The sequence below is a fragment of the Aythya ferina genome (assembly GCF_964211825.1).
Source record: "Aythya ferina genome assembly, chromosome: 2".
NCBI lineage: Eukaryota > Metazoa > Chordata > Aves > Anseriformes > Anatidae > Aythya > Aythya ferina.
In genome coordinates this window covers 63,971,799-63,984,200 of record NC_140297.1, presented here as the reverse complement: position 1 = coordinate 63,984,200, position 12,402 = coordinate 63,971,799, and positions in this window count along the sequence as shown.

Genomic DNA, 12,402 nt, shown 5'->3' with positions numbered 1-12,402 from the left:
CTACCTCTTCCTCACACACCGGCCTCTCAATCTCTAGGGCCTCAAACCTGTTGTGTAAGGGCACCTGGGAAGGTGGGGCCGGAAGGGGAGAGCATCGCCTGCGATGTCGAGCAGGGACCTGTTTCCATTCCTCCTCAGCTCCCAGATCCCCTCCCTCTGCCCGACGGGGACAGGGCAGGGGGTCCGCCCCCATTTGGGGAGTCTCACCTCGGCACCTCCCCTTGAGGCCCTGCAGGGAGTTACTCCAGAAGTCTATCTCCCGCTCACACTCCCTGATGGCCCTCAACCTCTCCACCTCCTCCTTGAGCTCCGCCACCATGCGGACCAGGTCATCCACCTGCTCGCACCTCACGCACGCAGTTTCTCTGCCTCCCGCCGATGGCAGCAACAGGCTCAGACACTCCTTGCATCCGGTGACCTGAACTGCGGCATTTTTTAACGGGTAGTCGGTCTGCGTGTGCACCGACTTTCTGGAGAGCGCGGCGTGCCTGGTGGCCACCATTATCGCCTAGTTACGGCTGTTGTTAACGAGGTGTTGTTTGTGTGTAGGGGGAGCGCTCTGCCCTTCCTGCGCGCTCTTCCTGCGCGAACTGCCGCGCTAACTGCCGCGCCACTCCCTCTGACGCCACACGCCCTGTTTGCCCGCCCTGTTCGCCGCGCTCCTGGTCGCTCGCGCTCCCTAGGGGCTGCTTTTGAAGGGCTGGGGGGGGGCGCTGCTGGCTCCGCCTTCGCCTCGTCAGCCTCCCTCACGAGGGCTGCCGGGTCCTGGCGGCTCCCTCTAGTAGGCTCGATGCCGGACAAAATTAGCCCTGCCTGGCCCGATCCCCCGCTCCGCTGCAGAACGCGTCTGCCCCGGAGCCGATCGCCTCGGCAAATGGCAGTGAAATGGCGGTGGGTCCCGATTTAAATAGCCCGCCGCTGACGCTGCTGGCTCCGCCTTCGCCTCGTCAGCCTCCCTCACGAGGGCTGCCGGGTCCTGGCGGCTCCCTCTAGTAGGCTCGATGCCGGACAAAATTAGCCCTGCCTGGCCCGATCCCCCGCTCCGCTGCAGAACGCGTCTGCCGCGGAGCCGATCGCCTCGGCAAATGGCAGTGAAATGGCGGTGGGTCCCGATTTAAATAGCCCGCCGCTGACGCTGCTGGCTCCGCCTTCGCCTCGTCAGCCTCCCTCACGAGGGCTGCCGGGTCCTGGCGGCTCCCTCTAGTAGGCTCGATGCCGGACAAAATTAGCCCTGCCTGGCCCGATCCCCCGCTCCGCTGCAGAACGCGTCTGCCGCGGAGCCGATCGCCTCGGCAAATGGCAGTGAAATGGCGGTGGGTCCCGATTTAAATAGCCCGCCGCTGACGCTGCTGGCTCCGCCTTCGCCTCGTCAGCCTCCCTCACGAGGGCTGCCGGGTCCTGGCGGCTCCCTCTAGTAGGCTCGATGCCGGACAAAATTAGCCCTGCCTGGCCCGATCCCCCGCTCCGCTGCAGAACGCGTCTGCCCCGGAGCCGATCGCCTCGGCAAATGGCAGTGAAATGGCGGTGGGTCCCGATTTAAATAGCCCGCCGCTGACGCTGCTGGCTCCGCCTTCGCCTCGTCAGCCTCCCTCACGAGGGCTGCCGGGTCCTGGCGGCTCCCTCTAGTAGGCTCGATGCCGGACAAAATTAGCCCTGCCTGGCCCGATCCCCCGCTCCGCTGCAGAACGCGTCTGCCCCGGAGCCGATCGCCTCGGCAAATGGCAGTGAAATGGCGGTGGGTCCCGATTTAAATAGCCCGCCGCTGACGCTGCTGGCTCCGCCTTCGCCTCGTCAGCCTCCCTCACGAGGGCTGCCGGGTCCTGGCGGCTCCCTCTAGTAGGCTCGATGCCGGACAAAATTAGCCCTGCCTGGCCCGATCCCCCGCTCCGCTGCAGAACGCGTCTGCCGCGGAGCCGATCGCCTCGGCAAATGGCAGTGAAATGGCGGTGGGTCCCGATTTAAATAGCCCGCCGCTGACGCTGCTGGCTCCGCCTTCGCCTCGTCAGCCTCCCTCACGAGGGCTGCCGGGTCCTGGCGGCTCCCTCTAGTAGGCTCGATGCCGGACAAAATTAGCCCTGCCTGGCCCGATCCCCCGCTCCGCTGCAGAACGCGTCTGCCGCGGAGCCGATCGCCTCGGCAAATGGCAGTGAAATGGCGGTGGGTCCCGATTTAAATAGCCCGCCGCTGACGCTGCTGGCTCCGCCTTCGCCTCGTCAGCCTCCCTCACGAGGGCTGCCGGGTCCCGGCGGCTCCCTCTAGTAGGCTCGATGCCGGACAAAATTAGCCCTGCCTGGCCCGATCCCCCGCTCCGCTGCAGAACGCGTCTGCCCCGGAGCCGATCGCCTCGGCAAATGGCAGTGAAATGGCGGTGGGTCCCGATTTAAATAGCCCGCCGCTGACGCTGCTGGCTCCGCCTTCGCCTCGTCAGCCTCCCTCACGAGGGCTGCCGGGTCCTGGCGGCTCCCTCTAGTAGGCTCGATGCCGGACAAAATTAGCCCTGCCTGGCCCGATCCCCCGCTCCGCTGCAGAACGCGTCTGCCCCGGAGCCGATAGCCTCGGCAAATGGCACACAGGATTACTCTGTCAGGAGCAGTGGCCATCCGTCCCGAACCACTAAGCTCCTGTGCTGGGCGATGTGTGTGCTAGCTGCACGGTGGTCCGGGCCCCGTCACGGGCGGATCGGGGACGGCGATCCGACAGCACTGGTGAGCGGTCACAAACCGTGTGGGTGCCGGCCGTGCCATGCACAAGGAGGCTTCGGCCGTGGGCTGGGTGGCTGACCGTCCCGCATACCGGGGGATCAGTCTGTCCGGAGCGGTGGCCGTTCCTCTTGAACCACTAGGCTCCGGTCCTGCGTGACGTCTGTGCTAGCTGCACGGGGGTCCTGGTCCGTCACGGGCGGATCAGGGACGACGATCCGACCCCACGGGTGACCGGTCACAAGCGGCGTGGGAGCCAGTTGTGCTGTGCACAGGGAGGCTTCGTCCGCCGGCTCGAGGGCAGACTGTTCTACACACCAAGTGATCAGTCTGTCAGGAGCAGTGGCCATCCGTCCCGAAGCCCTTGGCTGCGGTCCTGGGCGACTTGTGTGCTAGCTGCACGGTGGTCCAGGCCCCGTCACGGGCGGATCGGGGACGGCGATCCGACAGCACTGGTGAGCGGTCACAAGCCGTGTGGGTGCCGGCCGTGCCATGCACAAGGAGGCTTCGGCCGTGGGCTGGGTGGCTGACCGTCCTGCATACCGGGGGATCAGTCTGTCCGGAGCGGCGCCAATTCGTCCCTAACCCCTTGGCTCCGGTCCTGGGCGACTTGTGTGCTAGCCGTTCCGGGGTCCGAGTTGGACGGATCCGTTCCGTGCTCCGGATCCTGGATCGGGCGGATCGGAGACATCGATCCGACGACAGCGGTCACAAGCAGTGGGTGCCGGCCATGCTGTTCATCGGGTCGCTTTCCACCGGATCGGGTCTGACCGTCCCGCATACCGGGGGATCAGTCTGTCCGGAGCGGCGGCCGTTCCTCTTGAACCACTAGGCTCCAGTCCTGGGTGACGTGTGTGCTAGCTGCACGAGGGTCACAAGCAGTGTGTGCCGGCCGTTCCGTGCAGCGGGAGTCTTGTCCACCGGCTCGGCGGCTGACCTTCCCGCATACCGAGGGATCAGTCTGTCCGGAGCGGCGGCCGTTCCTCTTGAACCACTAGGCTCCGGTCCTGCGTGAGGTGTGTGCAAGCTGCACGGGGATCCGGGTCCGTCACGGGCTGATCGGGGACGACGATCCGACCACACGGGTGACTGGTCACAAGCAGTGGGTGCCGGCCGTGCCGTGCAGCGGGAGTCTTGTCCACCGGCTCGGCGGCTGACCGTCCCGCATACCGGGGGATCAGTCTGTTCGGAACTGCGGACTTGCATCCCGAACCCCTTGGCGGCTGTCGTGGGCGATGTGTTTGCTAGCCGCACTGAAGTCCGCATTCGATATGGACTGATCGGGGACGGCGATCCGACCCCACGGGTGACCGGTCACAAGCGGCGTGGGAGCCAGTTGTGCTGTGCACAGGGAGGCTTCGTCCGCCGGCTCGAGGGCAGACTGTTCTACAGACCACAGGATTAGTCTGTCAGGAGCAGTGGCCATCCGTCCCGAACCACTAAGCTCCTGTGCTGGGCGATGTGTGTGCTAGCTGCACGGTGGTCCGGGCCCCGTCACGGGCGGATCGGGGACGGCGATCCGACAGCACTGGTGAGCGGTCACAAACCGTGTGGGTGCCGGCCGTGCCATGCACAAGGAGGCTTCGGCCGTGGGCTGGGTGGCTGACCGTCCCGCATACCGGGGGATCAGTCTGTCCGGAGCGGCGGCCGTTCCTCTTGAACCACTAGGCTCCGGTCCTGCGTGACGTGTGTGCTAGCTGCACGGGGGTCCTGGTCCGTCACGGGCGGATCAGGGACGACGATCCGACCACACGGGTGACTGGTCACAAGCAGTGTGTGCCGGCCGTGCCGTGCAGCGGGAGTCTTGTCCACCGGCTCGGCGGCTGACCGTCCCGCATACCGAGGGATCCGTCTGTCCGGAACTGCGGACTTGCATCCCGAACCCCTTGGCGGCTGTCCTGGGCGACGTGTTTGCTAGCCGCACTGAAGTCCGCATTCGACATGGACTGATCGGGGACGGCGATCCGACCCCACGGGTGACCGGTCACAAGCGGCGTGGGAGCCAGTTGTGCTGTGCACAGGGAGGCTTCGTCCGCCGGCTCGAGGGCAGACTGTTCTACAGACCAAGTGATCAGTCTGTCAGGAGCAGTGGCCATCCGTCCCGAAGCCCTTGGCTGCGGTCCTGGGCGACTTGTGTGCTAGCTGCACGGTGGTCCAGGCCCCGTCACGGGCGGATCGGGGACGGCGATCCGACAGCACTGGTGAGCGGTCACAAGCCGTGTGGGTGCCGGCCGTGCCATGCACAAGGAGGCTTCGGCCGTGGGCTGGGTGGCTGACCGTCCTGCATACCGGGGGATCAGTCTGTCAGGAGCGGCGCCAATTCGTCCCTAACACCTTGGTTCCGGTCCTGGGCGACTTGTGTGCTAGCCGTTCCGGGGTCCGACTTGGACGGATCCGTTCCGTGCTCTGGATCCTGGATCGGGCGGATCGGAGACATTGATCCGACGACAGCGGTCACAAGCAGTTGGTGCCGGCCATGCTGTTCATCGGGTCGCTTTCCACCGGATCGGGTCTGACCGTGCCGCATACCGGGGGATCAGTCTGTCCGGAGCGGCGGCCGTTCCTCTTGAACCACTAGGCTCCGGTCCTGGGTGACGTGTGTGCTAGCTGCACGAGGGTCACAAGCAGTGTGTGCCGGCCGTTCCGTGCAGCGGGAGTCTTGTCCACCGGCTCGGCGGCTGACCTTCCCGCATACCGAGGGATCAGTCTGTCCGGAGCGGCGGCCGTTCCTCTTGAACCACTAGGCTCTGGTCCTGCGTGAGGTGTGTGCAAGCTGCACGGGGATCCGGGTCCGTCACGGGCTGATCGGGGACGACGATCCGACCACACGGGTGACTGGTCACAAGCAGTGGGTGCCGGCCGTGCCGTGCAGCGGTCGTCTTGTCCACCGGCTCGGCGGCTGACCGTCCCGCATACCGAGGGATCCGTCTGTCCGGAACTGCGGACTTGCATCCCGAACCCCTTGGCGGCTGTCGTGGGCGATGTGTTTGCTAGCCGCACTGAAGTCCGCATTCGACATGGACTGATCGGGGACGGCGATCCGACCCCACGGGTGACCGGTCACAAGCGGCGTGGGAGCCAGTTGTGCTGTGCACAGGGAGGCTTCGTCCGCCGGCTCGAGGGCAGACTGTTCTACAGACCACAGGATTAGTCTGTCAGGAGCAGTGGCCATCCGTCCCGAAGCCCTTGGCTGCAGTCCTGGGCGACTTGTGTGCTAGCTGCACGGTGGTCCAGGCCCCGTCACGGGCGGATCGGGGACGGCGATCCGACAGCACTGGTGAGCGGTCACAAGCCGTGTGGGTGCCGGCCGTGCCATGCACAAGGAGGCTTCGGCCGTGGGCTGGGTGGCTGACCGTCCTGCATACCGGGGGATCAGTCTGTCCGGAGCGGCGGCCGTTCCTCTTGAACCACTAGGCTCCGGTCCTGCGTGACGTGTGTGCAAGCTGCACGGGGGTCCGGGTCCGTCACGGGCGGATCAGGGACGGCGATCCGACCATACGGGTGACTTATCACAAGCAGTGGGTGCCGGCCGAGCCGTGCAGAGGTCGTCTTGTCCACCGGCTCGGGGGCTGATCGTCCCGCATACCGAGGGATCCGTCTGTCCGGAAGTGCAAAATTGCATCCCGATCCCCTTGGCGGCTGTCCTGGGCGACGTGTGTGCTAGCCGCACTGAAGTCCGCATTCGACATGGGGTGATGGGGGAAGGCGATCCGACCCCACGGGTGACCGGTCACAAGCGGCGTGGGAGCCAGTTGTGCTGTGCACAGGGAGGCTTCGTCCGCCGGCTCGAGGGCAGACTGTTCTACAGACCACAGGATTAGTCTGTCAGGAGCAGTGGCCATCCGTCCCGAACCACTAAGCTCCTGTGCTGGGCGATGTGTGTGCTAGCTGCACGGTGGTCCGGGCCCCGTCACGGGCGGATCGGGGACGGCGATCCGACAGCACTGGTGAGCGGTCACAAGCCGTGTGGGTGCCGGCCGTGCCATGCACAAAGAGGCTTCGGCCGTGGGCTGGGTGGCTGACCGTCCTGCATACCGGGGGATCAGTCTGTCAGGAGCGGCGCCAATTCGTCCCTTACACCTTGGCTCCGGTCCTGGGCGACTTGTGTGCTAGCCGTTCCGGGGTCCGAGTTGGACGGATCCGTTCCGTGCTCTGGATCCTGGATCGGGCGGATCGGAGACATCGATCCGACGACAGCGGTCACAAGCAGTGGGTGCCGGCCATGCTGTTCATCGGGTCGCTTTCCACCGGATCGGGTCTGACCGTGCCGCATACCGGGGGATCAGTCTGTCCGGAGCGGCGGCCGTTCCTCTTGAACCACTAGGCTCCGGTCCTGGGTGACGTGTGTGCTAGCTGCACGGGGGTCCTGGTCCGTCACGGGTGGATCGGGGACGACGATCCGACCACACGGTTGACTGGTCACAAGCAGTGGGTGCCGGCCGTGCCGTGCAGCGGGAGTCTTGTCCACCGGCTCGGCGGCTGACCGTCCCGCATACCGAGGGATCCGTCTGTCCGGAACTGCGGACTTGCATCCCGAACCCCTTGGCGGCTGTCGTGGGCGACGTGTGTGCTATCCGCACTGAAGTCCGCATTCGACATGGGCTGATGGGGGAAGGCGATCCGACCCCACGGGTGACCGGTCACAAGCGGCGTGGGAGCCAGTTGTGCTGTGCACAGGGAGGCTTCGTCCGCCGGCTCGAGGGCAGACTGTTCTACAGACCAAGTGATCAGTCTGTCAGGAGCAGTGGCCATCCGTCCCGAAGCCCTTGGCTGCAGTCCTGGGCGACTTGTGTGCTAGCTGCACGGTGGTCCAGGCCCCGTCACGGGCGGATCGGGGACGGCGATCCGACAGCACTGGTGAGCGGTCACAAGCCGTGTGGGTGCCGGCCGTGCCATGCACAAGGAGGCTTCGGCCGTGGGCTGGGTGGCTGACAGTCCTGCATACCGGGGGATCAGTCTGTCCGGAGCGGCGGCCGTTCCTCTTGAAGCACTAGGCTCCGGTCCTGGGTGACGTGTGTGCTAGCTGCACGAGGGTCACAAGCAGTGTGTGCTGGCCGTTCCGTGCAGCGGGAGTCTTGTCCACCGGCTCGGCGGCTGACCTTCCCGCATACCGAGGGATCAGTCTGTCCGGAGCGGCGGTCGTTCCTCTTGAACCACTAGGCTCCGGTCCTGCGTGAGGTGTGTGCAAGCTGCACGGGCATCCGGGTCCGTCACGGGCGGATCGGGGACGACGATCCGACCACACGGGTGACTGGTCACAAGCGGAGTGAGAGCCGGCCGTGCTGTGCACAGTGTAGCTTCGTCCGCCGGCTCGAGGGCAGACTTTTACAGACCAGTGGATCAGTCTGTCAGGAGCAGTGGCCATCTGTCCCGAAGCCCTTGGCTGCGGTCCTGGGCGACTTGTGTGCTAGCTGCACGGTAGTCCGGGCCCCGTCACGGGCGGATCGGGGACGGCGATCCGACAGCACTGGTGAGCGGTCACAAGCCGTGTGGGTGCCGGCCGTGCCATGCACAAGGAGGCTTCGGCCGTGGGCTGGGTGGCTGACCGTCCTGCATACCGGGGGTCACTCTGTCAGGAGCGGTGCCAATTCGTCCCTAACCCCTTGGCTCCGGTCCTGGGCGACTTGTGTGCTAGCCGTTCCGGGATACGGGTTGGACGGATCCATTCCCGGCTCTGGATCGGGCGGATCGGGGACATCGATCCGACGACAGTGGTCACAAGCAGTGGGTGCCGGCCATGCTGTTCATCGGGTCGCTTTTCCACCGGATCGGGGAATGACCGTCCCGCATACCGGGGGATCAGTCTGTCCGGAGCGGCGGCCGTTCCTCTTGAACCACTAGGCTCCGGTCCTGGGTGACGTGTGTGCTAGCTGCACGGGGGTCCTGGTCCGTCACGGGTGGATCGGGGACGACGATCCGACCACACGGTTGACTGGTCACAAGCAGTGGGTGCCGGCCGTGCCGTGCAGCGGTCGTCTTGTCCACCGGCTCGGCGGCTGACCGTCCCGCATACCGAGGGATCCGTCTGTCCGGAACTGCGGACTTGCATCCCGAACCCCTTGGCGGCTGTCGTGGGCGACGTGTGTGCTAGCCGCACTGAAGTCCGCATTCGACATGGGCTGATGGGGGAAGGCGATCCGACCCCACGGGTGACCGGTCACAAGCGGCGTGGGAGCCAGTTGTGCTGTGCACAGGGAGGCTTCGTCCGCCGGCTCGAGGGCAGACTGTTCTACAGACCACAGAATCACAGAATCACAGAATCACAGAATTTTCTAGGTTGGAAGAGACCAAGGTTGGTCATCGAGTCCAACCTCCAACCTAACGCTAACAGCCCTCCACTAAACCATATCCCTAAGCTCTACATCTAAGCGTCTTTTGAAGACTTCCAGGGATGGTGACTCCACCACTTCCCTGGGCAGCCTGTTCCAATGCCTCACAACCCTTTCTGTAAAGAAGTTCTTCCTAACATCTAACCTAAAACTCCCCTGGCTCAACTTAAGCCCATTCCCCCTCGTCCTGTCACCAGGCACGTGGGAGAACAGGCCAACCCCCACCTCGCTACAGCCTCCCTTGAGGTACCCATAGAGAGCGATAAGGTCGCCCCTGAGCCTCCTCTTCTCCAGGCTGAACAAGCCCAGCTCCCTCAGCCGCTCCTCGTAGGACTTGTTCTCCAGGCCCCTCACCAGCTTCGTCGCCCTTCTCTGCACCCGCTCAAGCACCTCGATGTCCTTCTTGTAGCGAGGGGCCCAAAACTGAACACAGTACTCGAGGTGCGGCCTCACCAGAGCTGAGTACAGGGGGACGATCACCTCCCTAGCCCTGCTGGTCACGCTGTTCCTGATACAAGCCAGGATGCCGTTGGCCTTCTTGGCCACCTGAGCACACTGCTGGCTCATATTCAGCCGACTGTCCACCATCACTCCCAGGTCCTTCTCTGCCTGGCAGCTTTCCAACCATTCCTCTCCCAGCCTGTAGCTCTGCTTGGGGTTATTGCGCCCCAGGTGCAGGACCCGGCACTTGGCCTTGTTAAACTTCATGCAGTTGACCTCAGCCCATCGGTGCAGCCTATCCAGATCCTCCTGCAGAGCTTTCCTACCCTCAAGCAGATCGACACACGCACCTAACTTGGTGTCATCTGCGAACTTACTGAGGGTGCACTCGATGCCCTCGTCCAGATCATCGATGAAGATATTAAAGAGGACCGGCCCCAGCACCGAGCCCTGGGGGACGCCACTAGTGACTGGCCTCCAACTGGACTTGGCTCCATTCACCACGACTCTTTGGGCCCGGCTATCCAGCCAGTTTCTAACCCAACGAAGCGTGCGCCAGTCCAAGCCAAGAGCAGCCAGTTTCTTGAGGAGAATGCTGTGGGAGACGGTGTCAAAAGCCTTGCTGAAGTCAAGGTAGACCACATCCACAGCCTTTCCCTCATCCACCCAGCGCGTCACTCTGTCATAGAAGGAGATCAGGTTCGTCAGGCATGACCTGCCTTTCATAAAGCCATGCTGACTGGGCCTGATCGCCTGCTTCCCCTTCAAGTGCTGCATGATGACTCTCAGGAGGATCTGCTCCATGAGCTTTCCTGGCACTGAGGTCAAACTGACAGGCCTGTAGTTTCCTGGGTCTGCCCTCCGGCCCTTCTTGTAGATGGGCGTCACGTTTGCTAGCCGCCAGTCGATTGGGACCTCCCCCGATAGCCAGGACTGTTGATAAATGATGGACAGCGGCTTGGCCAGCTCCTCTGCCAGTTCCCTCAGTACCCTTGGGTGGATCCCATCTGGCCCCATCGACTTGTGCACATCTAAGTGCCGTAGTAGGTCACCAACCAGTTCTTCATGGATAATGAGGGCCACATCCTGCTCCCCATCCCCTTCCACCAGCTCAGGGTACTGGGTATCCAGAGAACATCCGGTATTGCCGCTAAAGACTGAGGCAAAGAAGGCATTGAGCACCTCCGCCTTTTCCTCATCTCTTGTAACTAAGTTTCCCCCCGCATCCAGTAAAGGATGGAGATTCTCCTTAGTCCTCCTTTTTGTGTTGATGTATTTATAGAAACGTTTTTTGTTATCTTTAACGGCAGTAGCCAGATTGAGCTCCAGATGAGCTTTGGCCTTCCTAATTTTGTCCCTGCACAGCCTCGCTACTTCTTTAAAGTCCTCCTTAGTGGCCTGCCCACTTTTCCAAAGCTTATAAACCCTCTTTTTCCTCCTAAGATCAAGCCACAATTCTCTGTTGAGCCAGGCCGGTCTTCTTCCCCGCCAGCTCGTCTTTGGGCACGTGGGAACAGACCGTTCCTGCGCCATTAAGACTTCCCTCTTGAAGAGCACCCAGCCTTCCTGGACCCCTCTGCCCTTCAGAACCGCCTCCCAAGGGACTCCACCAACCAATGTCCTGAGCAGCTCAAAGTCAGCCCTCCGAAAGTCCAATACAGCGGTTTTACTGGTCCCCTTCCTGGCCTCGCCAAGAATAGTGAACTCCACCATTGCGTGGTCACTCTGCCCTAGACAGCTCCCGACGATCACGTCCTCCACCAGTCCTTCTCTGTTTGTGAAGAGAAGGTCTAGCGGGGCACCTCCCCTGGTAGGCTCACTAACCAGCTGCGTCAGGAAGCTATCTTCCACGCTCTCCAGAAACCTCCTAGACTGCTTTCTCAGGGCTGTGTTGTGCTTCCAGGATATGTCAGGGAAGTTGAAGTCCCCCATGAGTACAAGAGCTGATGATTTTGCAACCTCTGTCAGCTGCCTGTAGAATTCCTCATCCGTCTCCTCATCCTGGTTCGGCGGTCTATAGCAGACCCCGACCAGGACACTAGCCTTGTTGTCCCTGCCGATCCTAACCCAAAGGGACTCGACCTTGTCATTCCCAACCTCGAGTTCTACAGCCTCGAAAGACTCTCTAATATAGAGAGCCACACCACCACCCCTTCTATGCTGCCTGTCCCTTCTATAGAGCTTATAGCCAGGCATTGCAGCACTCCAGTCATGAGACTGGTCCCACCACGTCTCCGTGATGGCAACCAAGTCGTAGCCTGCCTGCCGCACGATGGCTTCCAGCTCCTCCTGTTTGTTACCCATGCTGCGTGCATTGGTGTAGATGCACTTCAGCTGGGCCATTGCCTTATCCTCCGGCCTTGCCATTGTTCCCCCTGGCACAGCCCCAACAATCCTAGCCTCAGCCCCATCCCCCTTCCTACCTAGTTTAAAGCCCTCTCAATGAGCCCTGCCAGTTCCTGGCCCAGGATCCTTGTTCCCCTAAAAGATAGGGACCCGTCTGCGGCCATCAGGCCAGGTGCTGAGTAAAGTGCCCCATGATCAAAAAACCCAAGATTTCTGCGTTGGCACCAGCCCCGGAGCCACGTGTTTAACAGGTGGGCTTTCCGTGTCCTCTCTGAACTCCTCCCTGCCACCATAGGGATGGACGAAAACACCACCTGCACTCCCGCTCCATCCACTAACCGACCCAGCCCCCTAAAGTCCCTTTTGATAGCCTTGAGGCTTCTCTCTTCGATGTTATCACTGCCCGCCTGGACTATCAAAAGGGGGTAATAGTCAGAGGGGCGTACCAGGTTAGGAAGCTTCCTGGCAACGTCCCTGACCCTGGCCCCAGGGAGACAGCAGACTTCCCTACGGGTAGGGTCCGGCCGACAAATAGGGCCCTCTGTTCCCCTAAGAATCGAGTCACCAACAACAATAACCCTCCTGTC